This window comes from Chiloscyllium plagiosum, chromosome 15, assembly GCF_004010195.1.
Source record: "Chiloscyllium plagiosum isolate BGI_BamShark_2017 chromosome 15, ASM401019v2, whole genome shotgun sequence".
Lineage (NCBI taxonomy): Eukaryota > Metazoa > Chordata > Chondrichthyes > Orectolobiformes > Hemiscylliidae > Chiloscyllium > Chiloscyllium plagiosum.
Genome location: NC_057724.1, coordinates 72,887,078 through 72,914,000, shown reverse-complemented (window position 1 = coordinate 72,914,000; position 26,923 = coordinate 72,887,078).

Genomic DNA, 26,923 nt, shown 5'->3' with positions numbered 1-26,923 from the left:
TAACTGTTTCAAGACATCCAGCACTTCCTCTTCTGTAATCTGGACATTTTGCAAGATGTCACCATCTATTTCCCAACAGTCTATATCTTCCATATCCTTTTCCACAGTAAATACTGATGCAAAATATTCATTTAGTATCTCCCCCATTTTCTGTGGCTCCACACAAAGGCTGCCTTGCTGATCGTTGAGCGGCCCTATTCTCTCCCTAGTTACCCTTTTGTCCTTAATATATTTGTAAAACCCCTTTGGATTACTTAACTCTTAATTGCCTGTTGGTCAAGTAAGGATCACCAATAAATGTTGACATAACCAGTGATATCTACATTGCATAAAATACATTATAATTAAAAAACCTGCCTCAGTTAAACTCGTTTACCTGCCTCCACACCTGTTTTCTACTGTATCTTCTCTGGGTGATAGGTGGCTGAGTCATTAATTGATGCCCACTGCATTGCAATGAGCACAGGGGGATCACTTACACTCTTAGAGCAATGAAGAGGTCACTTGGTTCAAGATGAAGAGCTCCAAATAGCCCCACTCCTTACGCTGCAAACATTTCCTCTTCAATAATTTTTCCTTATTTTTGTCATGATTCTTTGGAGTTCACTTCCTCAAAAACTGGCAGGAGGAGACTCTTTGTATATATTTAAGACAGAGATAGATAGGATATCTCACAGCAAGGAAATGAAAAGTTATTGAGAGTAAGCAGGAACGTGGTATTATCAGATCAGTTATGATAGTATTGAATGGCAGGGTGGGCTCAAAGGGCCGAGTGGCCTTCTCTTGCTCCCAATTCTTATGTTTCAGTGAGTTCAAAATGAATATAAACATTTTATAAGATGCTATAACTCTGAGGGAAGAAGTGACAAGAAATCAAGCTTGGCTTAATGGTAGAGTTCTGGGGAGTCTTGAATACAGAGACCTTGGAGTGCAGGTTTATAGCTCCTTGAAAGTGGCGTCACAGGTAGATAGGATAGTGAAGTAGGTGTTTGGTATGCTTTTCCTTATTGGTCAGAGCACTGAGTACAAGAGTTGGGGGTCATGTTGCAGCTGTACTAGACATTGTTTCGGAATGTTTTGGAATATTGTGTGCAGTTCTGGTCACCCTTTTATAGGAAGATGTTCTGCAACTTGAAAGGGTTCTGAAAAGATTTATAAGGATGTTGCCACGGTTGGAGGTTTGGAGTGATAGGGAGAGGGTGAATAGGCTGGGACTGTTTTCCCTGGAGCATCAGAGACTGAAGGTGACCTTATAGAGATTTATAAAATCATGAGAGGCATGGATAGGGTAAATAGACAAGGTCTTTTTCCTGGGGTGGGAGAGTCCAGAACTATAGGGCATAGGTTTAGGGTGAGAGGGGAAAGATATAAAAGGGACCTAAGGGGCAACATTTCATACAGACGGTGGTGCGCATATATAATTAGCTGCCAGAGGAAGTGGTAGAGGCTGGTACAATTGCAACATTTAAAAGGCATCTGGATGGGTATGTGAATAGGAAGGGTTTAGAAGGATATGGGCCTGGTGCTGGCAAATGGGACTAGATTAAGTTAGGATATCTGGTTGGCATGGACAAGTTGGACCGAAGGATGTGCTTCCATGCTGTACATCTCTATGATTCTATGATACCGTACCAAGGTGTAAATATATTATTTAATTAACTAATTGGTGGGTTTTTTTCTCTCTCATATACAACTATTCACAATAAATATCCACTAGATCTGTAATTCACTCAAAAATAATATACTTATTGGAAACAAACTTTTCCGATTCATGATTTGGAGATGCTGGTGTTAGACTGGGGTGGACAAAGTTAAAAATCACACAACACTAGGTTATAGTCCAACAGGTTTAATTGGAAGCACTAGCTTTCGGACCGCCCTCCTTCATCAGGTGGTTGCCTGATGAAGGAGCAGCGCTCCAAAAGCTAGTGTGCTTCCAATTAAACCTGTTGGACTATAACTTGGTGTTGTGTGATTTTTAACTTTTCCGATTCAGGTAGTTCTGGGATAATTTGGCAATAGTGTCATTAAAGAATTAGAGAATCATGCAAGAGCATGATTCCAGCAGGGACAGATTCGTGCTCTTCATTCTGAGCATGTGTCGATGTGAGCTGCTGACGAGCAACCTCCTGTGAGAGGTACTGTACAGAGAGCAGCATTCTTCCATTTTTATTTTAAATGCAGTATGTTAAATTTACTTTTGTTTCCATTACTAAATATGATTTCAACCTTCATTCAGGCTGTGCTATACTTTCTGTTAGAGGTTTGGGTGATTTTTGAGCCATTGTGAGTGATATTTTTTTGTTAGCCTGCCCCAACTCCACTTTTCCCATAGACCACATTATGTCTATTAAGTGAGGTTTCACTGGAACACAACTACAGTGTTATAGGAGAACTATCCGTAAGTTGCAAAACTACTTAACAACTAAATGACGTACAAAATTAACTAATCTCCCCCTCATGCCAAACACACACATTCTCACAGGATAACGTAACACTGCAGAAATGATATGGATTCAAGATAAAGTGAAAAAGGAAAATAAATGTCAGTGTGGGCTAAGTGTCCAAACTCTTAGTTTGAGGTGAAATGGGAAAGTTTCTTGGGATCAATTTTCAGTTGCAGAGATTGAAATACTGACAATCCTAGATTCAATAACATCTTCAAATCAGACCTGATTTCATTTGAGAGTTAGTTAGAAATCCTGATATTTGACATTATCAGGTTCCCATGATATTTGCGTCAGAGGCTGAGGGGTCACCTTATAGAGATTTACAAAATTATGAGGGGCATGGATAGGATAAATAGGCAAAGTCTTTTCCCTGGGGTGGGGGAGTCCAGAACTAGAGGGCATAGGTTTAGGGTGAGAGGGGAAAGATATAAAAGAGACTAAGGGGCATCTTTTTCACAGAGAGGGTGGTACGTGTATGGAATGAGCTGCCAGAGGATGTGGTGGAGGCTGGTACAATTGCAACATTTAAGAGGCATTTGGATGGGTATATGAATAGGAAGGGTTTGGAGGGATATGGGCCGGGCACTGGCAGGTGGGACTAGATTGGGTTGGGATATCTGGTCGGCATGGATGGGTTGGACTGAAGAGTCTGTTTCCATGCTGTACATCTCTATGACTCTAAAAGAGAGGAGTCCTTCTAACAGATTCGACTTTGATATTTTCCTTACTTTCTTCAGAAGAGACAGTTTTGCTTTCTAGTTTGGAAGACTTTGACAACTGACAGGTCTAGATATATTGGGAAAAATGGCAACTGAAGTCCAAAGGCTGTTGCTAGGTAACTTTGCAAACAGGGCATCTTTAAGTCAATTTGTCCAGCAATTAAAACCATAAAACATATCACGTATAACTCTTAAAAGCTTGGCTTGACTTCTTTCCACAGTGATTTCTCTAATAGTAGATAACCACAACTCATTTTAAATTTTCAGTTCCAAGTGGTCACACAGTAAACCCTCTTCAATTCAGAAATTACCCAAATATCTCCATCTCTCCCAGTTTCCTTCACATAGGTATTTTCAAGGACTCTAAATTCCCAACAAATATTATACTTATTCTACATAAAGCAACATTTTTATTCAATCTGTGATGGAGCCATTGAGCAAGTTGCATACTTTTAATCATAGCATCAAGCAATCATGCAAACCAGAAAGAAAATATTTAGCACATCAAGTCTATTTTAACTCTTTCAAAGAATAATCTAGTTAGGGCAGCATGATTTCTCAGTGATTTGCACTGCTGCCTCTCAGTACCAGGGACGCAGGTTCAATTCCACCCTCGAGTGGCTGTCTGTTGGGAGTTTGCATGCTCTCCCTGTGTCTGTGAGGGTTTCCTCTGGGTGCTCCTGTTTCCTCCCACAGTCCAAAAATGTGCAAATTAGATAGATTGGCTTTGTTAACTCGCCCCATGTTGTCCAGGCATGAGCAGACTAGATGGGTTAGCAATGGTAACTGTGGGGTTATGGGATAGGGTAGGAATCTAGGTGGGATTCTCTTTGGTGGATGAGTGAAGACTCAGTGGGCTGAATGGCCTTCTTCTGTTCTGTAAGAATTCTATTCTAAGATTCTAGTCCCATGTTCCTTCTTCATATCCTGTTATAATTCTTCACTTTAAAGAATCTGTCCAACACCTTTTGAAAGATTTAAATGAACAAGACCCCAAAACCCCTTCAAGCAATGGATTCAAACTTGCAAACATTCATTGCACAAAACAAGGCTATATTCTACTCTTTTGTCAACAAAAATTTCCCAGGATCCCTTTGCATAAAATGTGTCCATTGAGCAAGCTGCAAATTATGAATGCTGACCCTGCCCTCCCATCGTAGGATTCTTCTAGCTACAACAGGAAGCTTAAATAAAGCATCACTGTGCAATTGTTGTAACCTGCATGATAATTAAATGAAGTGTTCTGTGTTGTGCTGATTCCCAGCTACTTCATCAAAATAAGTGTCATGGAGATCAGCTCTCGGTTCTGGAAAGAAACATATGCAAGCAAAAATGGCTAAATTAACACATTGCACAATTAATCTGCTGACGCAGTACAGACACAATGGGATATTGTATAGAGATTGCATGCTCTCACAATCTACAGAGATTAGCCTAACAGACAGTGGATGGATATGGTGCATCTGAGTCATGTGAAATGTCATTTTCATAAGGGGAGTCACCCACACCAAACAAAATACAGGGACAGCTAACTGGTCACAGTATATTGCCATGAGTTGTTAGATAACCTGGTAGAAGTATATTGACAGGGGAGAATCCTAAAAATGTTGGAAGTCCCTTTATAAAGTGATCATTGACATGAATGCATTGACCAATGAACCGGAAGGACAAGGTTGAGTGTTTCGATTTATTGTCATGTGTACTCAAGTACAGATGTACAGTGAAGTTGCACTCACATCAAACAGAGTACACTTGGTGTTTAGCATTGCTGTCTCACAGTGCCAGGGACCCAGGTTCGATTCCATCCTCGGGCGACTGTCTGGGTGGAGTTTGCGCATTCTCCCCGTGTCTGCGTGGGTTTCCTCTGGGTGCTATGGTTTCCTCCCACAATCCAAAGATGTACAGGTTAGGTGAATTGGCCAAACTAAATTGCCCACCACGTTCAGGAATTTAAAGGTTAGGTGCATTAGTTAGGGCTAAATGTACAGTAAGACGTTTGGGGAATGGGTCTGGGTAGGTTACTCTTCGGAGAGTCAATGTAGACTTATTGGGTCGAAGGGCGTGTTTCCACACTGGAGGGATTCTATGAAAAGAAAATGAAGACTGTTTAGAAGATGACACACTTACTCAGCAAATAATATGACCGGATCTATTTAAACAGAGATGGAACTGAAAAGTCTCCCAGGAAAAGAACAATTATTTCTCCAGCAGTGTACAATGAGTGGAGGATGGATACACAATGTACATTATGCACAGAAAATCAATCCAACTCACTTACAACACTGCAGTCTTCAGGACACAAGTGCTCACAATTTAACCCTTTGATCCAGTAGAACTCATGAATTAGCAGGTCAGCTTTAATATAAAAACAGACTGCCTTTACTCCAACAACATGGCAGACACTTAACCTCAGAGGAGTGTTCCCTGCTACACGTCTGTACTGATGTTTTCATCTTTCCCACACCAGGCATCCTGAGTAACCATTGAATCAGATACCCAATTGCTGCCAATTTCTCTTTTCGATTGCAAAAAGCCTCGAATGCAACCAAATCACAACTGAGCCACAGAAAATTGTAACAGGAAGAAATTGTCTTGAACCATCAATCGTTTTCTCTTCTCGAAACCAGAGTCTTTTTCAATTGCAAGCACTGCAAAGTGGATGAAGGGCTAATTGGGCAGAAATGTTGATTAAATTGCTTGCAATTAAATGGAGCACATTGCTCTTTAACCTTCAAGTATTTTGATTTGCCTCTTTTCGATAATGATGTCAGTTCCATTAAAATTTTGCGGGAGGCAACAATCCCATTTTAGTTACTGAAACCAGTTTAAAGTTGATTTGATTGGAATTACAACAATGGCTTGCAATTATAACCCACACTGCTTTCAGCTCAGAAACTACCAGATCATAAAAACACAGAGAGTTGTGAATGCATGGAATGCATTGCCAGTGGTGGTGGTGGAAGCAGAGTCATTCGGGACAGTTAAGCGCCTGCTGGACATGCACATGGACAGCAGTGAATTGAGGGGTGCATAGGGAAGGTTATTTTATTTTACATTAGGATTAATCCTCAGCACAACATCGTAGGCCGAAGGAGCTGTTCTGTGCTGTACTTTTCTATGTTCTATGTTCTATAAAAACATATGTAATAAAACTGCAGATTCCAGAACTGCAGAAACTGGAAATCTGAAACAAAAACAAAAATTGGTGGAGAATCACAACAGGTCTAACTGAAATCATGAGGTTTCTGAGCATTGCTCCTTTATCAGGGCACTTCACCTGATGAAGAAGCAGCGCTCCTAAAGCTTGTGATTTCAAATAAACCTGTTGGACTATTACCTGGAGTTGTGTGACTTCTGACTTTGTCTACCCCAGTCCAACACCAGCACCTCCACATCATGGCTGAATAGGTCTGGCAGCATTTGTGGAGTGAAAACAGAGTTAACATTTCAAGTCCAGTGACATCTTTTCAGGACTAGGATAACATATAAAAAATTCACGACAATCATATATAATGGACTGGGAATCCTACCATTTTCCTTGTGTAATGAATATGTGGCTCAGTGGTTAACACTGTTGCCTCACAGTGCCAGAGGCCTGGGTTCAATTCCAGCTTTGGGTGACTGTTTGTGTTTGCACATTCTCCCTGTGTCTGCGTGGGTTTCTTTCAGGTGCTCCAGTTTCCGCCCACAGTCCAAAGATGTGCAAGTTTGGTGGATTGGCCATGGGAAATTACCCCATAGTGTTCAGGGCTAGGTGGGTTAGCCATGGGAAATGCAGAGGTGGGGATTGGGTGTGGGTGGAATGGTCTTCAAAAATAAGGGGTAGGCCATTTAGGACAGAGATGAGGAGAAACTTCTTCACCCAGAGAGTGGTGGGTGTGTGGAATGCTCTGCCCCAGAAGGCAGTGGAGGCCCAGTCTCTGGATTCGTTTAAGAAAGAGTTAGATAGAGCTCTCAAGGATAGTGGAATCAAGGGTTATGGAGATAAGGCAGGAACAGGATAGCGACTGAGGATGATCAGCCATGATCATAATGAATGGTGGTGCAGGCTCGAAGGGCAGAATGGCCTACTCCTGCACCTATTGTCTATTGTTGGAGACTTGATGGGCCAAATGGCCTGTTTCCACACTGCAGGATTCTATAATATTAGCTCATTCATTTTAATTAATACTATAAACACAATTGAAAGTACTGAAAGTGAAGAAAGTGATTTTAGAATGGATCCGATTGTTGGTGATGGCAAAATGAGTCGATAGAATTGTTTAAGGAAATGTAGAGAATATTTTACATCAACAGGACACTCAACAAACTGGGGCCAGATTTAAAATAATTAGCCAAAGAACCAAAGGTAAGATGAAAAACTTTTATTGCAACAAATAATTATGATCCAAAATTCACTGTCATAAGACAATGGAAGGAGATGTATTTTAGCTTGCAAAAAGGACCTAGATTAGATTAGATTAGATTAGATTACTTACAGTGTGGAAACAGGCCCTTCGGCCCAACAAGTCCACACCGACCCGCCGGAGCATATACCACCCAGACCCATACTCCTACACTTACCGCTTCACCTAACACTACGGACAATTTAGCATGTTCAATTCACCTAACCTGCACATTTTTGGATTGTGGGAGGAAACCGGAGCACCCGGAGGAAACCCACGCAGACACGGGGAGAATGTGCAAACTCCACCCAGAGAGTCGCCTGAGGCGGGAATTGAACCTGGGTCTCTGGCGCTAACCACTGTGCCACCGTGCCGCCCATTAGAAATTAAATATTTTGCAGATCTAAGTCGAAGGTTCTGGAGGTGTAAAATCAACGGCACCGTACTTCTAAAGGGCTAGCCCAGGACACGAACACTGGCCTAAATTACCTCTTTCTGTCCAATCAGTGAGAGTGACTTCCCATTAAAGGACCTATAGTGAGTGCGCTCCAAAGTGAAGTGCTAAATGTATGCACAAGTCTTTGCAGCGTAATTCCTGTTTTCTCTGATAAAAGAGCCTGTGTGCAAATTAGCTTCTGGTTAAAAATGTGTTATCATTCTTGAAAGGAAAGTCGATCAGCTGTAGCATGTCTGTGGGTGCGCAGTTTAACAAAGTAGCTTGAAGCATCAGCTCAATCAAGACTTTGCCACTTTTTGATGCTGAATTATGTTTAATTATTTCTCCCGGTGAACAGTTGCACATTTTAACATGATTTCGTGCTTGTGGCACATACTAAATGAATAGACATAAATTCTGACAAATTAACTGCAGTAATTTTTTTTTTCAGTAGTCATTCATGATAAGTCAAAACAATATTAACTGCATAGGTTTCCATTAAGTTGTAAATGATGAGTTTAGTGAGGATTTAAAAACATTTACCTGTTTACGAAACATCTATCTCTTGGGAGTGAAGCAATTTTATGTTATCTAATCAGTTATCCCAGTTATAAAGTCAAACCTTGCAAGGTATTATTAAAAAAAATGTCAAATATGATTTCATTTTTAAAATACTTTATCTCATTTTGCTTGTTCTTCTCATTAAAATTCAATGTTTCTCCACAAACCATGTTAAATCCTGTGTCTTCACTAATCTCCTTAGTGCCAAATTAAAATGGTTACTTAACGACAAAAGTCCTGAGGAAATGAGGGAAGTATTTTATTTGATTTGACATGTTTTCTTCCTTCCTTTCACATACAAGCAGACATTAACTCTGTATATAAATCACAACCTGCTAACAATGAGCCTTGCTGTAGAAAATATATTATTAAACTGGAAAGGGTGCAAAAATGATTTACAAGGATGTTGCTGAGACTAGAAGGTTGGAGTTATGAGGAGAGGCTGTATAGGCTGGGACTTTTTTCCCTGGAGCATAGGAGATTGAAGGGTGACCTTATAGAGGTTTATAAAATCATAAGTGCCATAGGAAAGGTGAGTAGGAAAGGTGTTTTCCAGGGGGTGGAGGAATACAAAACTGGAAAGCATAGGTTTAAGATGAGAGGGGAAAGATTTAAAAGGGACCTTTGAGGCAACATTTTCACACAGAGGGTGGTGTGTATATGGAAGGAACTAAGAAAAAGTGAGGACTGCAGGTGCTGGAGATCAGAGTCTGAATGTGGTGCTGGAAAACTGCAGTAGGTCATGCAACTTCCGAGAAGCAGGACATATCAACGTTTCAGGTAGAAGTCCTTCATCAGGAATGAGGCTTGTGAGCTGGAGGCTGAGAGATAAATGGGAGGGGAGTGGGGCTGCAGGGAAAATAGCTGAGATTGCGATAGATAGATGAAGGTGGGGATAATGGTGACAGGTCGGAGAGGAGGGTGGAGTGGATAGGTGGGAAGGAAGATGGACAGGTAGGACAAGTCATGAGGATGGTGCCAAGTTAGAAGGTTGGATTTGGGTTAAGTTGGGGGGAGGGTAAATGAGGAAACTGGTGAAATCCACATTGATCTCATGTGGTTGGAGGGTCCCAAGGTAGAAAGTGAGGCATTCTTCCTCCAGGCAGCAGATGGTAAGGGAGCGGCGATGGAAGAGGCCCAGGACCTGTATGTCCTTGGCGGAATGGGAGGAGGAGTTAAAGTGTTCAGCCACGGGACAGTGGGGTTTTTTGATGCAGGTGTCCAGGCGATGTTCTCTGAAACATTTTGCAAGTAGGCGACCTGTCTCCTGAATGTGGAGGAGACTCCATCAGGAGCAATGAGCACAGTAAATGACATGTGTGGAAGTACAGGTAAATCTCTGACGGATGTAGAAGGATCCTTTGAGGTCTTGGATGGAGGTGAGGGGGCAAGTGTGGGTGCAGGTTTTGCAATGCTTGCGGTGGCAAGGAAAGGTTCTGGGAGCGGAGGGCAGGTTGGTGGGAGCATAGACCTGAATAGAGAATCACCGAGGGAATGGTCTTTACGGACTGCAGATAGGGGAGGGGAGGCAAATATATTTCTGGTGGTGGGGTCCGTTTGTAGGTGGCAGAAATGGCGGAAGATAATGTGATGAATCCAGAGGTTGGTGGGGTGGAAGGTGACGACCGGGGGTTCTGTCCTTGTTGCGGTTGGAGGGGTGGGGTTCAAGGGCGGTGGTGCGGGAAGTGGATGAGATGTGCTGGAGGGCATCATCAACCATGTGGGTGGGGAAATTGCAGTCTTTGAAGAAGGAGGCCATCTGGTGTGTTCTGTGGTGGAATTGTTCCTCCGGGGAACAGATGCAGTGGAGGTGGAGGAAATGGGAGTAAGGGATAGCGTTTTTACAGGATGCAAGGTGAGAGGAGGTGTAGTCCAGGTAGCTGTGGGAGTCAATGGGTTTGTAGAAGATGACCCTGTTGAGTCAATCACCGTTGAGATGGGGAGGTCCATGAAGGAGAAGGAGGTGTCCAAGATGGTCCAGGTGAACTTGAGGTCGGGGAGAAAGGTGTTAGTGAAGTTGATGAACTGTTCAACTTCCTTGTAGGAGCACGAGGTAGCACCAATATAGTCATTAATGTAGCAGAGGAAGGGAATGGTGCCGGTGTAGCGGCAGAAGATGGACTGTTCCATGTAACCGATAAAGAGACAGGCATAGCTGGGGCCTATGCGCGTGCCCATGGCTACCCCTTTCATCTGGTGGAAGTCGGGGGATTCAAAGGAGAAATTATTGAGGGTGAGGACCAGTTCAGCTAAACAAATGAGAGAGTCAGTGGAGGGGCACTGGTTGGGATGCTGGGAGAGGAAGAAATGGAGGGCTCGGAAGCCTTTATTATGGCAACTAGAGGTGTATAGGGACTGGATGTCCATGGTGAAGATGAAGTGTTGGGGGCTAGGGAAGCAAACGTCACGGAGGAGGTGGAGGGCATGGGTGGTGTCCCGAACGTATGTGTCCCACACAAATGAAGGAACCGCAACTCCCTGTGGCTGAACACTTTCACTCCTTCTCCCACTCCACCATGGACATGGTTATGCTGGGCCTCATCCAACCACACAGAAGTAATGTGGATTTCACCAGTTTTCTAATTTCCCCTCCCCCCACCTTATCCCAGTTGAAACCTTCTAACTCGGCACTGCCCTCATGAGCTGTCCTACCTGTCCATCTTCCTTCCCGCCTATCCGCATCACCCTCCTCTCCGACCTATCACCAATACCCCCACCTTCATCCACCTATCTCGCTCTCAGCTACCTTCCCCCCAGCCCCACCCCCCTCCCATTTATCACTCAGCCTCCAGCTCAGTGATGAAGATCCTACGCCCGAAATGTTGATTCTCGTGCTCCTCGGATGCTGCCTGAGCTGCTGTGCTTTTCCAGCAACACATTCTCGACCATGGAACGAACCACCAGAGATAGAGATAGATGCAGGTACGATTACGACATTTAAAAGACATTTGGATAGGTGCATGAATTGAAAGAGTTCAGAGGGATATGTGTCAAATGGGGTTAGTTTAGTTTTGGAAACCTGGTCAGCATGGACGAGTTGAAAGAAAGGGTTTGTTTCCATCCTGTATGACTCTAACTTAAAGTGATAATTCATTCAGATACAATGCAATGTATGACAGGCCTTGTTATAATTGGCAATTAATTGATTCACATGAAGTGACTGATGTTTTATTGTCCCAGGCCATGTACGGTGCAGGGAGAGTTTGCACTTTAAATTTGCATAACTTTTTACCTTGCAATACGTTCTTTGTGATTGAGTTGGAAGAAATTCTAATTCTTGTGTGAGCGAAAGCAAAAGCAAATAAACTCAGCAGCTTCTGGCAGTTCTGAAGGCTTACTGGACCCGAAATGTTAACATTACTTCCTCTCTCCACAGATACTGCCAGACCTGTTGAGTTTCTCCAGCACTTTCTGATTTTGTTTGTTTCAGATCTCCAACCTCGCATTTTCTGTTTTGTTTTAGGCTTGGAGATTCAGGTGTGCATGTATGATTATTCACAGGAAGACAGGGAATGTCAGCAAAAACATTTCCAAATTGAAATGTTGAATTTTCAAATTTAAATGGGTCTATGAATATGTAAGATGTGCATATTGACTGTCAGAGAAAGAGACCTAAGTTTATTACAACATCAGTGCAACCATTCAGGATTGTTCTCTTGAGACTTTATAAAATATCTGCATGAAAATGTACGCATCACTGGCTGTCCATTCTTAATTTGTTGAATCACAGAACAATTACAGCACAAGAGGAGCCATTATGCCCAATATATCAGTGTCAGAAGAGCAATTCTACTTCTGTCTTCTTTTTATGGCCTTGAATGTATGTGCCTCCATGTTTTTGTAGTCAATACATTCCAAATTGTAACTCCTCGCTGTATAAAAACTTTCTTCCCATGTTATTCCTGCTGCTTTCACCAACTATCTTAAATCGGTGTCCTCTGTCTTCATTCATTCTGCCAATGGAAGCAGTTTCTGTTTGTCTAGTCGCTCTGGACTCTTCATGATTTTGAACAAGTCTAAGAAATCTTCTCGTAATCTTCTTCCCCAAGAAGCACATTTCCACCTGTCCGATTGAAAGCTCAAGGATTTTGACCTAGGAACTTGAAGCAACAGGTTAAAAAGTTGGAAGATAGAATGGTTGGGCATTTACTGATGGTATTAATATTGAATGTCAAGGATAGTTGGCTCGAGCTTTCTTGTTTGAGATGGTTGGGATTTTTGCAGCCAAGTATTAATTGCTACTTACCAAGCCAAGCCCAAATGTTGTCCAGGTCTTGCTAGACAGATAGATATACCATGTCATAAACTGAGGAATTATGAATGGTACTTAACACTCCGCATTCGTTGCTCAACATTTTCACTTCTGATCTTATGATGGAGGGAGGATCATTGAAGAAGCAGCTGACAATGGATGATTGGGCTGAAGAATTTTCCTGTGGAACTCCCGCTCAACATCCCTGTTCTGAGATGATGGTCCTCCATCAACCACCTTTGTGCTAAGCATGAATCCAACCAATGGGACATTTCCCTTGATTCCTGTGAAAATTAATCTTGCCAGGTTCCTTGAAGACTCAAACACAATTACTTTTGACATCAGTGGAAGTCACTCTCATCTTGTTTCCTGAAGTCAATCCATGGGCCAAGTATGGAGCAAGGCTTTCATGAGGTCTGGAGCTAAGTGATCCTGGTAGAGGACATTTCATCTCATCTCAGTCCTAGTGGTTCAAACTTTACACCAACTCTTTTACTAATGCTCCCCAAACAGAGGGAGTATCTTTCTAGCATCAACCCCAACATTGACTGAAGACTGTTCCCTGACTCTTTGAGCCATTGCCGTTTGCTTGCAGTGCATACAGTGTCATTGAAACTTACAGAATATCGAGAGGGCTGGATGGAGTAGACATGGAGAAGATCTTTCCACTAGCAGGAGAGACTAGGGCACAACCTCAGAGTGAAGAACTGAGATGTTGAGGAATTTCTTCAGCCAGAGGGTAGTGAATTTGTGGGACTCTTGCCACAATAAGACAGTGGAGACCAAGACAGTGAGCGTATTTAAGACAGAGATAGGTCGATTCTTGATTAGTAAGGGAATAGGTTTATGGGAGGAGACAGGGGAATAGCATTGAGAAAAATATCAGACATAATCAAATGGTGATGGGAACGTGATGGGCCAAATGGCCTAATTCTGTTCCTATATCTGATGGTCTCATGGTGCTTATGCAGCAGGCACATGATGTAGGTGTCACTTGGATGTAGCCCTGTACAATTCAGCTACAGCTCATCCCTTTGACTGATAACTGCTGACAAACAATGACAAGTCACCTCGTTTGTGTTTGTGAGAAGCAAGGTAGATCCTTTCAGGTCTAGCTGAGGGGCCAAAGAGCAAAATGGACAAGGCAAGGCAGGGATGCTGTTAACATCCGGATGTGTGCAAAGTCATGATTGTTGAGAGAGGGGGTGGTGAGTACTGTTACAATCATGAGCTGGGAATTTGGCCATATCAAGAGTCCTTGCAGGAGCATTCCTTGGAAGCTGTCAGTGTGCTTCAAAGTGAGTCACCCAGAGTGCAGAAACGTACCATATTTGGATCAGAGATGTGTCACAATGCTACAGAGAGGGTGGCATGTGTTGAATACAGAATCCCACAGATGTGAGGTGCATGCAGTCACTGCCCATGGAAGGTGTCTGAGACAATGGTGTTGGGCGGAGGTCTGGAGGAACATGCATTAAGCAGAGTCACCAGGTACTTGCTGGGGACCCCTCAGTGGTGTTTCATGGTGGTTACTGATCTCTCTTTTCAAGAGGCTACCAATTCATTGCTTTCCTACTTGACACAGCTACTCAGACAGCTGGGGAATTAGCCTTCTCAGCCATTGCCAGTTTCAATGTGCAATCAATTGCACCCACACGTAGCCTCCCATCATAAAACAGTCAGATTAAACAACAGGGAGACTCTACTCTCTTAATGAATTATAGTATCATGGAATTCTGACAGTGCGGAAAGAGGCCATTTGGCCCATTGAGTCTGCACTAAACCTCCGAAAAGCATGCCATCTAGACACAGCACCCCACCCCCATATTAACCATAGCTAACCCACCTAGCCTGCACTTCCCTGGCAATTTAACCCTGGATACCATGAACAATTCAGCACAGCCAATCCTCCTAACCTGCACACCTTTGGACTGTGGGAGGAATCCGGAGCACCCGGAGGAAATCCACACAGACATGGGGAGAATGTGCAAACTGCACACAGACAGTCACCCAAGGATGAAATCAAACGCAGGTCCCTGGTGTTGTGAGGCAGCAGTGCTAACCACTGAGCCACTGTACTGCCCTTAATGTTTGAATCGTTTGTGGCCACAACAGCCTGATATATTGCAGGTCAGTGTTGGATATCCAGGAAGCTGCCATTTTAGACCACTCACAGAGTCCATCTGCTTTCAAAAGTCCTTTGATGTATACAAGACTAATTGCTGGGCACTGAGGGATACCCCTCCACACCTGGCTTCTGGACCTTCTCAGAATTCTTTAGGCTGATGCTGAGGAGAGATTAAATACTACTCAAAGGACCAGATTGTGGAATTAACCACTGGTTATTTCAAAATGAAGTTTTGATGTCCAGATTCATTTTAAACTTGCAATCAAGTACAATGGTGACTTTTTTGTTTAATTCTGTTCTGACATCCCCATCTGTGAAAGTTAAAGCACATGTTGGAAACCTGCTCTGGACCAACGTAACAGTAAAGTAGTTGTGGTACATTGAGGGCTTCCATGACCACCCACTCCTGGAATGTTTCACTAAAATTGTCAATATATCAAAGACACTGGAGTTCCATTACAGAGTCTACTCCCTGGTAAATAGCACATCAGTGAGCCTGAACATTAAACTATTCGGCTACAAACAGTAGCACGCTTCAACCGGCATGTTATGCTTCAAGTCAATTTTTTATTGAATGGTGAGCAGGCTTGAGGGGCTGAATGGCCTACTCCTCCTCCTGATTGTAAGTCTGTACATTTAGCACCTAGCATCTCCACAGGGACAATTCAAGAATCTTAGGAACGTGACAAGATCAAAACTGTTACAATCATATTCTCTGTCGCCACATTCTTTAAAATGCCAAGGTGTTGGCTATTGGGTCCAAGGGATTTGGCAGCTTTAATTCCCAACAGCTGATGTACTGGTTTTTACTTTTAATAATATCTGCATTCACAAGATCCTTCGTTTCCCACCATGTACAGAATATTCCTTGTGTCTTCTACCACAGTCTAAATGTAAACTATTTGTTCAATTTCTCAGTGGTAATTCCCTGTTATAAATACTCCTGAATCTGCCACTTTTGTTAATCATAGACCATAAGACATTGGAGCAGAATTAGGCCATTCTGCCCATTGAATCTGCTCCACTATTTGATTATGGCTGATATGTTTCTCAACCTATTCTCCTTCTTTTCCCCGATAACTTTTGAATCCCTTACGAATCAAGATCAAATCTTTCTCTCAAATACATGCATACTCTGCCACAACAGTCTTCTGCAGCAATGGGTTCCACATATTCACCACTCTCTGGTTAAAGGATTCCTCATCTCAGTTCTAAAGGGTTGTCCCTTCATTCTGAGGCTGTGTCTTTGGGTCCCAGTCTCTCCTACTAGAGGAAACATCTTCACCACATCCACTCTGTCCAGGCCTCTCAGTATTCTTCATATTTCAAACAGATCTCCCTCATTCTTCTAAACTTCAAGGTGTGCAGATCTAGAGTACTCAACCACTCCCTATATGAGAAGCCCTTCATTCCCAAAAGCATTCTTATGAACCTCCTCTGGATCCCTCCAACCCCTTCCTCTGATACAGAGGCGAAAACTGCTCACAATATTCCAAATCCAGTGTGAATGAGCCTAATGCAGCCTCAGCAGTACATCCCTGTTTTTATATTTTAGCGTTCTCAAAATGAAAACTAACATTGTATTTGGCATCCTTACTGGCAACTGAACCTGCATGTTCACCTTAAGAGAATCCTGATTTAGAACTCTCAAGTCCCTTTGTGTTTCAAATATCTGAAGCCTTTCCCTGTTTTGAAAATAATCTACACTTCAGTTCTTCCAACAAAAGTGCAAAACCTCACACCTTCCGACACTAATCTTGGCGATTTTTTTACATTCCTGTAGAAATCTGTTCAAATTGTTCAATGTATCTTGCTAGTGCCGTGCCATCTTTCTATTTTGTCTCTCTTTGATGATTTCTTGATCATCCTTTGTGATGTAAATCTTGTTTTTGTTCAGCAAATGAGGTTTTCCCAAACCACGAGGGAAGTCTTTTTCTTTCATAAACAGTTCAAATTTACCCACAAAATTCTTTCTGCTTGTCAGAACAAAAATTTAACAACCAGAGCACGAGAATGGTTTGTCCCATCTCACGCAGATATCGCTGAGATACAGCTGGCACTAGATTAGATTAGAAATCTAATTTCCTTTAAACTATCTAAAATTGACATAAATTGAAGGCAGACATTTCCTACTTTGTCACCATGACATTTAACGAGAGTAAATAATCAAATAAATGGGCATTAAGTGAAAGCCACTGCGGTAATTTATTGACATTCAAATGACTGCTTCCTGGACCACAAATCCCAATAAACTCATAGAGCTCAAAAGCTGAGAGCCATTCAATATAATCAGGGTTATATTAAAATCACTTTCATTAAAAATCATTCAGAACAAAATTTAATTCATTCATGCAGTATTTTATGCTCTAACAACAAGCAGACTGCTCTCAACACTTGTCTGAATCCAACTCCTTATTCATTTTTGTACCTTGAACAGCAGGTATGTGGAAGGACAGGGATTTGAGATGAAAATTTCCATGGAGACAGTGTAATGTGATATTGTCCAGACATTCATAGGATTCCAAATGCAGTCTGAAAAATGTTATCCAGAAAAATATTTGCCCAGTTTGAAAGATGTTACAAAGCAGGTTCGGGTGCATCATTTCGGAGCTGGGGTTCTGATGTGTGCATCACAACCAAGCGTGGGCTCCATAGCTTCATGTTGCCTTTGACCCCGATATGAGTTTCTGTAACATTGCTCAATTGTGTCCAGGCTCACAGCATCTGCTGCTGCAATGTATCACTTACGCCTTTATTGCCTCAAGGCTACATGGATAGGGTTGACAGTCAGAAACTCTTCTTCCCAGTGTTGAAATGTCTAATACTAGAGAGATTGCATTTAAGGTGAGAGGGGAAAGTTCAAAGGAAATGTGAGGGACAAGTATTTTACACAGAGAATGGTAGAAGTCTGGAACGTACTGCCAGGGGTGATGGTGGAATTAGATATAATTAGAGAGCTTAAGGGACTTTTAGATAAGCATATGGTATGCACGGAATGGAAGGAAATGGATCCAGGGCAGGCAGAAGGGATTAGTTAAATTCAGTGTTATCGTCGGCCAAAGGACCCATACCTGTGTTGTACTGTTCTATGTTCTGAGACTTGACTATCTCAATCCTCTCATCTCCCATTTTTCTGTCTGAATGAACTCTGTGTGTTTTGTATATGGACGGCAATGTCGTGTACATCAATCACCCTTACAATCTGATTGACATTGGTTCCCAATCCGATAAACTTTTGATTTTTAAGATTCCGGCCTTTATTTTGAAATCCCTTTATGGTTTTCAGGCTCTCTATCTCTTATAAAGGCATCAGATCTCAGCCTTCCGAGAAATCTACACTCTCCCAATTCTGGTACCTTGCACATCCCTGATTTTAATCACTGCACCATTGGCGCCTTGTCTTCAGCTGCCTGGTTTCCATGCTCTGGAATTACTCTCACCCTACCTAGACCTCTCTGCGTCCACCTTTCTCTCTCTTGTTCCTCCTGTGAAATAATCCTGAAACCCTATCTCATAGAGTCATAGAGATGTACAGCACGGAAACAGACCCTTCAGTCCAATTTGTCCATGCAGACCAGATATCCTAACCTAATCTCGTCCCATTGCCAGCACTTGGCCCATAAACCCTCTAAACCCTTCCTATTGACATAGCCATCCAGAAGCCCTTTTAATGTTGTAATTATACTAGCCTCCACCCACTTCCTCCGGCAGCTCGTTCCATAAACACACCAGCTTTTGTGTGAAAAGGTTCCCCCTCAGGTCCCATTTAAATCTTTCCCCTCTCACCCTAAACCTATGCCCTCTAGTTCTGGACTCCCCCGCCCCAGGGAAAAGACCTTGTCTAGTCATCCTATCCATGTTCCTCTATAAGGTCACCCCTCAGCCTCTGACACTCAAGGGAAAACAGCCCCAACCTATTCAACCTCTCCCTACAGCTCAAACCCTCCAACACTGGCAACATCCTTGTAAATCCTTTCTAAATCCTTACACGTTTGGCAACATCCTTCTGATAGATGGGAGACCAGAATTGTACACCTTATTCCAAAAGTGGCCAAACCAATGTCCTGTACAGAAAAGGAAGATAATCAAGCATTGTGCCTCTTTTAAATTAACTGGGATTGTGGGGAGGGGAGCCGAGCACATGTTATTTTACACACAGCAATGCCTTTGCTAATCGGAATCAATTTACAATCTCCTAGAAGGAGGAATCATTGAAACCTGCAGGCAATGCAACTTGATGCCACTCTCCTTCTATACTTCAAAATAGGGGTCTAGTACTTTCATTTCCACACATGTTGTGTTTGTATTTTGTATGATGATTTTTCTAGATTGGTATTTGTTCTCTGGATAATCAGCATGCTGTATTCTCCCATAATATAAACTGTTGCAATTGATTGAATTTGGTGTTCTCCTGTTTGTCCTGAGCGTTCGAGATAAAAAGCCTCAGCCGCAAGTCTTTCTTTTAGCAAAATTCAAAAATTGCAAGTCTTTATTTCTTTAGTAATTTGTAGGTTAGTGCTGGAAAGAAAAGAGTGCATTGGAAAATCTAGTTTATCAAAAGGAAATTGCTATTCCCCATTGAACTAATTGTGACATCTAGTCGCTACAAACCATTCAGTTGAAAACCATGACTACACAATTGTATGGCAAAGAATAAAAATACCAATCTTCTAGTCTCAAAAATTTCTCAATTTTCTCACTCAGATTTATACTACTCTCAAGCCTAGAAATTTCTAAACATACAACATCAATAGGTTGTATCTTATTCTTTTTATTCCTGCTTTTTTTTCTGGTTATTTCCTGAATTGCATTGTTTTCCCTTCTGTTGTTTTCCTCCTCTGCTATTCTGCTTCTCTTCAGTATTGCCAGTTTAATTGCATGCTTTTTATTTCTGCCCTGTCACCTTTTGCCTTTTTCATTTCCTACTGCTTTGACTGCTTCCCTGGTAGAGTCACGGCACAGACAAAGAGCAATCAGGACAGAGAAAAACACAAACAAAGTGGAAAAGTAGAAATGAGGGACAGATGCAGTGAGAGAGGAGAGAGCTTGATAGATGGTTGAACAACATTAAAGTAGTCAGCAGAAACTCAGAACAGAGTGCACAATGCAAGACAAAGATTTAAGAGGGGAAGTGTTTATGAGGACTTGCACTAGGGCCAATTACCGAATTAAAAGGGCCAATAACAGCAGAACCACATGACATTTTTTGTTCTGTATCCCATTCAGTCAAATAGGCAGCCTAGCCATTGAGACAGTATGCATGCGCTTTCTTTTTGCCTCTCTCACTCTGTATTTTCCTGTTTCTTTCTATCTGCCTGTCTATCTCTGTCAGTCTGTCAACCATTCTGAATCTGCTCCTTCAGTTTTCTTCAGTCTATCTCACTGGAAGCTCTTTATTGTTCTATCTATCTTTCTGTCCCTGCCTCTCTTTCTCTCTTTTCTGTCAGTCAACCATCCCGAATCTACCTCCTTCAATCTTTTTATCTCCTGAGAAACTCTCTCACCTTCTTAGTCTCCCTCTACTCTGTAAAATCGATGAGGAATATATAAGGGTGTTCAAAGATATTTTGAGCTACGTCGATGCCTTTTTGTCAGGAATTTTTTTTTTTAGGTGGTAAAGCATTTGAATGTATGTCATTGACCGGGTTTTACATTGACTGTAGATTTGTCACTTTCCCCTGCCCTCCAGCTGCACTAGCTGCAAAATCTATTTTAGTTATAACATCCCTGAAATTACACAGCGTGACACCAACAAACAAAGACTTAACCCTGTTTGTATGAAACTTCTCTCTGCTTCATCAGCAGAGGTGTCAATCATTTCAAATAAACAGATTTGGCATATCTGTTAAAATATTAGTGAAATTTCAGATACATGAATTTATCAGTTCGTGCTTAAAGTATATCTGCTGTCTTGTGGGTATTTAGAAAGTCAATAACACTTGGTACCAAAAAACACCTTAAGGCACTTTTTTGATCCTGGTCACTGTTATAAATCAGAACGTATATAGGTTCAAAACAGAACCTTTCATTATTTGTACTAGTGCTTTTGGTATTTTCAGGGACTGAGATATGTCCTTAGGGATATATCGGCATGCTATGCACTGACATTTTAATTTATTTTTACTTCTTCTGTTGTCAGGTCCTGTGTTATTAATGTCTGTTTGGTTGTTGTAAGTTTTATACTTCTGCAAAGTGTAGATTACCTGTCCATGGTGCTTAAATAAGCAGAAGCCTGGAATTTCCTCTAGAGTTCTGCTGTTTGTTTGGTGTAACTTCAGTAGAAAATCAATAGACAATCTGTGAAGTCTGGGCTAAAGAAAAGTCAGAACTATATGTTATGGCTGTACAGGACATTGGTTAGGCCACGTTTGTGATACTGCATTCAATTCTAGTCTCTCTGCTACAGGAAAGACGTTGTTAAACTTGAAAGGTTTCAAAAACATTTACAAAGATGTTGCCAGTTTTGGAGGATTTGGGCTATTTGGACATGGCAATACTGCTTAGTTAGTTGTACTAAAAGCAAAATACTATTGCTACCATGGATAATCTGAAATGAAACACAAAGTGCTGGAGAACCTAGCAGGTCAGGCAGCAACCCTGTGGAAAGGAATTAGAATTAACCTCTATATTCCAGTGTGACTCACTGGACTTGAAACATTATCATAGAATCTCCACAGTGTGGAAACTGGCCATTTGGCCCAACATCGATGCTCCGAAGAGTATCCCACCCAGACCCATTCCCCAACACTATTACTCTACATTTTACTCTGACTAATGCACCTACCTTACACATCCCTGAACACTACAGGCAATTTAGCATGGCCAGTTCACCAAACCTGCACATCTTTAGACTGTGGGTGGAAACCAGAGCAGTCAGAGGAAACCTGCACAGACACAGAGAGAATGTGCAAACTCCACACAGACAGTCACCTGAGACTGGAATCAAACTCAGGTTCCTGGCTCTGTGAGGCAGCAGTGCTAACCACTAAGCCACCGTGTTACCCATTAGTTCTGATTGCAACTCTTACTGAAACTTTACTGGGTATCATCCTTGGAATGCCATTATAATCAATTCAGTCATTTCCTCAAGTAACATTTGGAAATTCTGCTAAATCCATTTGGTTTAAATATAATGGAAGGACGCTACAGGCAGAGAGCCTGTAGAAAGAGTTAGTAGGTTATTAAGAGGATTTTTGGGCACTTAGGCTCAAGGGCAGCCAATAGGTTTTTTAAATGTGTCAGGTCTGGAAGATGTGAGAAAGATGATGAATTGTTTTAACGACTATGCTTTCTTAGTTATTTTAAAACATACTTTACTGAATTAAAGTTGAAAAGTGTGACACTAGAAAAGCACAGCTATTCAGGCAGCATCCAAGGAGCAGGAGAATCAACATTTCAGGCATAAGCCTTTCATCAGGAATGAGGTCTTATGCCCGAAATGTCGACTCTTCTGCTCCTTGAATGCTGCCTGACCTGCTGTGCTTTTCCAATGCCACACTTTTTGACTCTGATCTCCAGCATCTGTTGTCTTTACTTTCTCCTTTACTGAACTAAAACTAGCTGGTACTGAACACAAGATTTGAAAGTCGGTACAGTTCTAGAAACTTCCAGCAGTATAACTTAAGGATAAAACTTAGCCTTCTGGGATCTCAGATCTTTCACTGTGTGAACATTCTGGTCAACTGACAGAAAAGAATAATATGTCTTCCCAGCAGGATCTGGGAATGAAGAGAGCTATCAAATTCATTACATCAGCAAAAAGCAAAAACAGCTCACCATTCATCTTGATAAATGAACAATAGTTTTTGACCAGGGATGTAGAAACCACTTTGTGAATCTGTCAGATTCATCATGGAACACTGTCACATGACCAAAAAGCTACTAGTCTCTGAAGTCTTCAACTATAAATTCTTGAACCCCTTGCCTCAGTTTACTAATTGTATGACCAACTTGGAATATAGCTGGAGAAAGTGAGGTCTGCAGATGCTGGAGATCAAAGTTGAAACTTTATTGCTGGAACAGCACAGCAGGTCAGGCAGCATCCAGGGAACAGGAGATTCGACGTTTCGGGCACAGGCCGAAGAAGGGCCTGTGCCCGAAACGTCGAATCTCCTGTTCCCTGGATGCTGCCTGACCTGCTGTGCTGTTCCAGCAATAAAGTTTCAACTTGGAATATAGCTGCCAGACTCCAGGCTTGCAATACATGTGCCTCAAATCTGAACTTGCTTTTGCCATCAACACAGTGAACAGAAGACTGTCAGACTCCAAGCTAATAGGTTGGCCTCCCTTAAGTCCCAGTACATCTCCTCAAAATCTAAAGCAAAAATGCAAATTGCTGGAGAATCTCTGCAGGTCTAGCAGCATCTGTAGGGTGGCAATGGCCTAGTGGTATTATCGTTGGACTGTTAATCCAGATACCCAGATAATGAATTGATGTTTCAGGCATAAGCCCTCATTCCTGATGAAAGGCTTCTGCCTGAATTGTTGAGTTTCCTGCTCCTCGGATGCTGCCTGAGCTGCTGTGCTTTTCTAGTGCCTCACTTTTCAACTTTAGTTCAGTAAAATATATTTGAATCCCACTATGGCAGATGTGGACGTTGAATGCAATAAAAGCCTGGAAATGAGGCTAATGATGACAATGAAACAATTGTCAATCATCAGGGAAATCCCATCTGGTTCACTAAAGTCCTTTCGGGAAGGAAACTGTCATCCATATTGGGTCTGGTCTGCACGTGACCCCAGACCCATAGCAATGTAGTTTCTCTTAAGTGTCCTCTGGGCAATTAGGCCCAGACAATAAATGCTGGCCTAGCCAAATACGCCCTGTGTATGAGTAAAAACAAATCTGTGGAGAGAAAGCAGAGTCAAAGTTTTGAGTCAAGTGATCCTTCTTCAGAAGGATTAGTAGGTAAGATCATTTGGCATATATACAATATGTAGTATCTCTGAAAAAATCCTTGTATTAATGTGCAAGGTGGAGCCATTTCCTGCCCATAATATCCTTCTGTTTCATCAGCACCAACTTTAAAGAAATTCTACAAAACCCTACATTCAGGAACAGGCGCTGGCTTTCTGGATTCTAACAATGGCATGAATTAACATGAATATGTTAAATTGTAAACTGTTTCTTTTTCTTCATCTTTTTCTTCCTTGTATGCTCATTTGTGTATGCATCTTGCAACAATCATCCTATACATTTGAACGTATGGCTAAAGGAATATATAATGTAAAAAACGTAAGTTCTGATGTTTATGCATTTGTTCCTGTAGCTTCTAGGCAAATATTTTGAAACATAAGGAAGTAGGAAAGAGTTCCTGGTATTTTTTAATTGTGTGAAGTGACCAGGACAATGACTAAATGAAGTTCATCACCAGGGATCAAGGATGTTAGAATAGCTGGACCTTTCTTCGAGGATAAAGATAATTCTAAACAGTGTTTACTATGTCTTCTTGAATGGAGAATCAGTGAGCTGGTCCAGAGCTAAGTGAATGAAAACCTTTTCTTATGGTTCACTCAAGAGATGTGGATGTGGGTGCTGCTGGCTGGCCAACATTCATTGTCCCTAGTTGTCTGTGAGAAGTTGGTGGTGAGTTCCCTTTTTGAGCCACTCCAGTCCATGTCCTCTAGGTTGACCCACAATGCCATTAGGGACAGAGTTCCAGGATTTTGACCCAGTGACACTGAAGGAACAACGATGTATTTCAAAGTCATTGTGGGTGGATGGGTGAGTTGGCTATTGAGGGAGTGCAGCGTTGATTCACGAGGTCAATTCCTGGAATGGCAGGATTACCTTACACTGAAAGACTGAAGCGACTGGGCTTGTATACCCTTGAGTTTCGAAGACTGAGAGGGGATCTGATTGAGACGTATAAGATTATGAAAGGATTGGACACTCTGGCAGTAGGAAACATATTTCCACTGATGGGTGAGTGCCAGTTGGATAGAGCTCTCAAAGGTAGTGGAATCAAGGGTTATGGAGATAAGGCAGGAACAGGATACTGATTAGGAATGATCAGCCATGATTATATTGAATGGCGGTGCAGGCTCGAAGGGCTGAATGGCCTACTTCTGCACCTATTGTCTATTGTCTATTGGATGGGAACTTGCAGGTGGTCGTCTTCATACCTTTATCCTTCTGGATGGACATGGTCATGGGTTTAGAGGGTGCTGCCTAAGGAGCCTCGGTGAGACACTGCAGTGAAATATCCCAGATTGAAATTGAGGCTGAGAGAGTTCTGGAGTGTTACTGTGTTAATAGCAAGTCAATACATCCTTTGAGACCTACAGTCCAGGAATGCCAGCTGTTATCGGATAGTGGTACTGCCCAGATACTCTCAGGAGATATTGCAAGTAGCATATGAAATTCCTATGGCATGGCATGTAGAGATATGCAAATACAAGCAGCAATAAATGGGCCTTTTGGCCAAGGCATAGTGCAGCTCTGTAAAATATGCCGTACTTGACCTGTGTTAGAAAACTTCAACACATTATTAAATCAACATGTTTAATAATACCAGCTTCTGAAAAACTATTCAGTCCAGTGTTAGTAAACCGTACAGAACATTAGCAGGAAAGGAAAGTGGACATCAGTGTATGCTTACAGTTATGGATGTGACAACCCAATTGCCTCAAATTATTCCTTTGAGGGCAATCGCAGCTAAAATAGTTGTGCAAAAATTAACTCGGCTTTTTTCTAATTATGTGCTAACAATAACAATTTACTGAGAGATTCAATACAGATTCAACATACTGCAGTCACTGACACTCCTTCCCTTGTCTGGTGCTAAACTCTTGGCTTACAATTAGTAGCACATCTTCCTCATGATTCAAATGGCCCCAGTTAAGATGGAATCTGAGACCTTTACACCTTCAGGTAACATACAATGATCTGGTAATAATATCATGCGCACCTTTCTTAAAGGTCAGAGGTCACACAACACCAGGTTATAGTCCAACAGGTTTATTTGAAATTACAAGCTTTTGGAGTTCAGTGCTCTGAAACCCTGTGATTTCAAATAAACCTGTTGGACTACAACTGGTGTCGTGTGACTTCTGACCTCGTTCACCCCAGTCCAACACCAGCACCTCCACATCTTTCGTTAAGGCATACCACATACTAACTGTGAGGTATAGCAGAGCAAAAGATGGAGATTGAACCAATGTGCTGCTGTGAACTTAAATCCGCCAATGCAGATGCTTGACTTAGGGCTGAAACATTGGACAGTCAGACACCTGGACAAATCTTTTATCATTTTTATTTCCCACGTGCTGCCCATGTACTTATTCTGGGAAAATAGTAAGTAAGAATGTACCAGCAGAAAGGAACTAACACTTTCTGAATTGGTTGCGTGCTCTTGCCAGTTTTCATCTTCATAATTTGGACAACATCGAGCATGATGTGTCCAAGAAAGTCACAGAACTTCAGAGAACGAGACAATAGTCAGGAGGATGGTGTGTAATGAAGATTGATGCTGCCTGTTGTGAATGTGCTGAAAAAAATTGCTTAATCCTCATTATGGAAAGCATTTTTAAGTGCTCAAACCAATTTAAGAGCAGCACTTTCTCTCTACTGCGAAAAGATTCTTACTGTGTGAATCTTTGATTTTAACTTTAGACTATCATGTGTGCAAATCCTCTGCAAAATTCTAGTTCAGCAGTGACATAATGGCAAACAATTTAAACAGAGATAACAAGAATCCAGAGAAAGTATATTCCTGTCAGGGTGAAAGGGAAGGCTGGTAGGTATAGGGAATGCTGGATGACTAAACAAATTGAGGGTTTGGTTAAGAAGGAAGCATATGTCAGGTACAGACAGGATAGATCGAGTGAATCCTTAGAAGAGTATAAAGAAAGTAGGAGTATACTTAAGAGGGAAATCAGGAGGGCAAAACGGGGACATGAGATAGTTTTGGCAAATAGAATTAAGGAGAATCCAAAGGGGTTTTACAAATACATTAAGGACAAAAGGGTAACTAGGGAGAGAATAGGGCCC